The sequence below is a fragment of the Monodon monoceros genome, unplaced genomic scaffold, assembly GCF_005190385.1.
Source record: "Monodon monoceros isolate NGI ecotype Baffin Bay Population unplaced genomic scaffold, NGI_Narwhal_1 Super_Scaffold_8, whole genome shotgun sequence".
Classification (NCBI taxonomy): domain Eukaryota; kingdom Metazoa; phylum Chordata; class Mammalia; order Artiodactyla; family Monodontidae; genus Monodon; species Monodon monoceros.
The window spans coordinates 50,932,014-50,935,945 of record NW_021703785.1 but is presented as its reverse complement, the minus strand read 5'-3'; the positions used below and the strand labels follow the sequence as shown (position 1 = coordinate 50,935,945).

The 3,932-nt window shown below is 38.3% G+C and overlaps 1 non-coding gene across 1 annotated transcript; it reads right to left on the bottom strand.

The window, feature by feature from the left end:
• Nucleotides 1-491: 491 nt before the first annotated feature.
• Nucleotides 492-625, bottom strand: LOC114888469. The gene has a single exon (XR_003791802.1). It is a non-coding gene; the product is annotated as a small nucleolar RNA SNORA43 (small nucleolar RNA).
• Nucleotides 626-3,932: the final 3,307 nt, after the last annotated feature.

Below are 3,932 nucleotides of genomic sequence, written 5' to 3'. Positions count from 1 at the left end.
TGAGGGCAAAGGGAAATACTCATGTGTGGCCATCTTGCTTCCACCAAGATTTTCCTTTGCTAGTAAGTTAGGAGCTTAATGTAATTAATAATCTACAGCCCACCATATTTCCACATAGGTAAGGAGGCTCTATAAAGTGGTGAATACCAAGTACAGCCATATCTCTCAGTCAAGCATCTCTGGCAAGACTTCAGGGATAAGGACTCTTGAAATTATGAGTGACAGAAAGCTAAGTCAAACTTCATTAAGTAAATATTATTTACTCACAGATATACAAAGGGGCGGTTCAAATTTGGCCGGTTCAGGGTTCAAAGAATATTGCCAGGACACTGTTGCTTTTGTTTTTTTTTTTGCTTTTTTTTTTTTTCATTTAATTCTCACAACGAGCTTTATTTTATAAAGAAAAAGAACATCAAAGTCTTCAAGGGCCTGCGCACAGCTCCCACTGCAAGCGCACGTGGAAACAAGGTGCTCCCTCCTGCAGCTTCTGGTGATGTCCGGCTACAAACCATTCTTAGCGCCCACTGTTCTGAGCACTGAGCGTAGAAATAGCCGCTTCCTCTCCGCCCCAACGTCACAGGTGCAGCAGGGCTGCCGCACCCGTGGTGCCGGCAAGTCCAGCAACTGCAGGGCAGTGTGTTGCTTTTGTTTTAATCATTTGCTTTGCTTTTCTCTGGCTCAGGCACGCTCTCCCTGAATTACAGCAAAGATGGCTCTGAGAGTGCTTGACTTACATGGGGGCTGTGAACAACCGTAATTCTAGTAAGGAAGAGTCCTTGCACCCATAGCCAACTCTGATAAAGTTCTTTGGTGCTGAATCAAGCTCTGTGAGTCTGAGTCATATGCCCAACCCTCATGCCCGGTGAGGTGGGACTAGGTAACTGACAGCCTCACCAGGTCTGGGAGATGCAGGTACTGAATGGAAAAGGGCTTACTTCCATTAGAGGAAGTAGAGGAAGTGGTTTCTCTCTAGTGTAGAGAGAAACCTAGATATTGCTGCTTTGGGGGAAAAGGGATAGAAGAAAGTTGTGCCCTTTTATAAGTTTTCAAATGTAACCATAGTTACTTAGTAATTAAGACTTCTAGACTCTCCTCCAAACATTGAATTTACATTACACTTAAAATCCTTTACATTATCAAGTTGCCTAATTTCTAAAGATTGGTTACTCAAATTGTTAACATTTCCTGAAAACCTATAGTGTGATCTGCTAGACACTTTACATGTATTATTAAGTCCTCACAACACTTTATTGAGCATTGTTATTTCTGTTTAAGATGGGGATATTGAAGGCCAGAAAGGTGGGTAATTTGCCCAATGACACACAACTAGGGGTGATGACGTGTAACTGGAGCTCAAATTCACCGAGTTCCAAAGCCCATAGTCTTCCTACTTCCTACTTCTTCCTTGGCCCAACTTATTTGCTCACAAGTATCTGAGGATTTGAGCTGCAAAAATGCAGAGGAGGGAAAAAGCAAGGGTGTTGACAATCTACTGAAAAAGTGTTCATATTCTTAATATGGAGAGAATTCTTAAAATCAGAATAATATTTCAAAAAATACATGAAGGAGAATTAGACAATTAGTAACAGAAATACAAAAGACTTTTAAACTTATGAATAAATGTTCATCCTCACTGGTAATCAAAGGAATAAAAATTAAAATAGCAATGGATGTTAGTTTCAGGGTACTACATAGACAACGATTTCCTTTCTTTTTCTTTTATCCCCCCCTTCCTCCCTCCCTCCCTCCTTCCCTTCCTTCCTTCCTTTCTTTATGATATCCTGCGTAGGCAAGGGATCATGGAAGCTGAGACTCTTGTACAAACTGATGGGAGTAAATATTGGTACAATCCCTTTATTTTACCCAAATTTAGTTTTCTTAAGATTGTTATGAGGAACCATCCATCCCCTGAGCCCCCCTTCCCATCTCACAACTGTTTTCGAATATTTCAGGTGATTCTTGGTATTTATCTTAATATCTCTAACATCATGCTTGTATTGCTACTTCTTGAGTTCTCAGAACTATCTTGCTAATGCAGTCACGTCATAATTTTGGCTAGCTTAATAGTCAATGTTTACATCATTACGGCTATGTAAATGCCAGGTACAGCTGAGCCACATACTACACTATAACTTTCCAGCACATTCTACTTTCCTTGAAATTAATAATTTTTTGTTCTTTTAGCTTTTCATGTATTCATCATTAACTCACTGCATTCAAACCCACTAGTGTTGTTTTCCATTTTCTTGACAATAACCAGTGACTCTGACCTTCTTGAAGAAATCTCTTTGAACCCTGACCTGACCTTATGGAGACTGGTGGCCTCCTGGCCTGTTGCACAGCTACCTCCCTTGGATCTCTCTTCACTGTCATTTGGGAATTCTCTTTTCCTATCTTGCATCACCATGTCTTTTCCCCAAGGTCTCTTCCTCTTTCTTGCCTTACTCCCTCTCTTCCTGTGAAAACGTGCATAGGAAGTAAGTCGTTTTTGAGATTTTGCATGTCTGAAAAAGTCTGTCTTCTGTCTTCACCCTTAATTGATAGTTTGGCTGGGTAGTAATTCTTGGCAAAAATTTTCTTTCAGAATTTTGAAGGCATTGCTTCATTGTCTTGTGGCTTCCGTTACTGCTATAGCAAGGGCAAATTTCTCCCTGGGGGAAATGTACTGTATAGCAAATATACTTCTTGCTATAATGTACTCATAATTTAAAAATACACCACAAAAGCACCATTTCTGCATTCAATGTTTCTCTCTGGAAGCTAGCAAACTCGTTTCTTTGTCCTCAGTTGACTGATATTTCACAACCTGCTTCCTTGGACTGAGCCCTTTTAATCTGGACACTTCCTTCATTTCTGGGAAATTTTCTTGAATTTTGATGATTCAGTGATTTCCTTCCTCATTAATTCTATTCTCACCTTCAGGAACTCCTGAATTCTGGACTTGTACATTGGGCCTCCTGGACGGATCTTCTAAATTTGAAATATTTTCTTTGTCTTTTTGTTCTCCTTTCTGGAGGATTTAATCTGACTTTATCCTCTAAACTTTCTGCCGAGTTCATTTTATCTCTGCCATAAAAATTAGTCTTTACACATGACTAACTTTTGCCTTTGTTGATTCTTTTTCTTATCTTTGTTTTTCACTTCATTAATTTTTGTTTATGTCTTTATTATTCCTTCTTTCAACTTCCTTTGGATTTAGTCTATTACTTTTTTTTAAACTTCTTAAGTTGACAAATTAGCCTATTAATTTTTAGGCTCTAATCACAATATGGCTTTAGCGCCACATCACAGGATTTAATAGGAGGCATTTTCATTAATGTTCAGTTTCAAGTGTTTTCTAATTTTTTTTCTTTGACTCATGAGTATATAGAAGTATACCTATTATTTTAATTTTCCTAAAATTGCTTTCTTATTTGATTGCATTAAGGTCAGAAATAATGTCCTCTATTTTTAAATTTTTGTTGACACTTGCTTTGTAGCTTTTAATATAACCCATTTCTAATGTTTTACTTGTTCTTGCAAATAACAGGCACCCTCCAACTGATGCTTTTTGATTTTTTTGTATGTTCATCAAATAAAGCTTGTTAATTGTGCTGCTCAAACATCCTATATATCTACTGAGTTCACTTTAAATTAAAATCATTGGCTTACATTTTTCTTCATAACATGCAAATACTGTATCATGCCTTAAACCCATCTGAGTTTCAAGTAAAAGCCACAATTCTTAGAGGGAAAAAAAATAGTTCTACCTAGAATCAGGAAGACAGATGTGATTTCTTGCTGTTTCCCTTTGCAAATTTTTTGGTAGTCCACCATTTAGCTAACTGTGTAGCTCTTTGTCAGTTCTGGCTTTATGCTGGGGTCTTCAGTCTACTCCCTGCCCTGTTTCTGCCCCTATAGCTATGGGCACCAGGGACAGTAGATATCCCCAG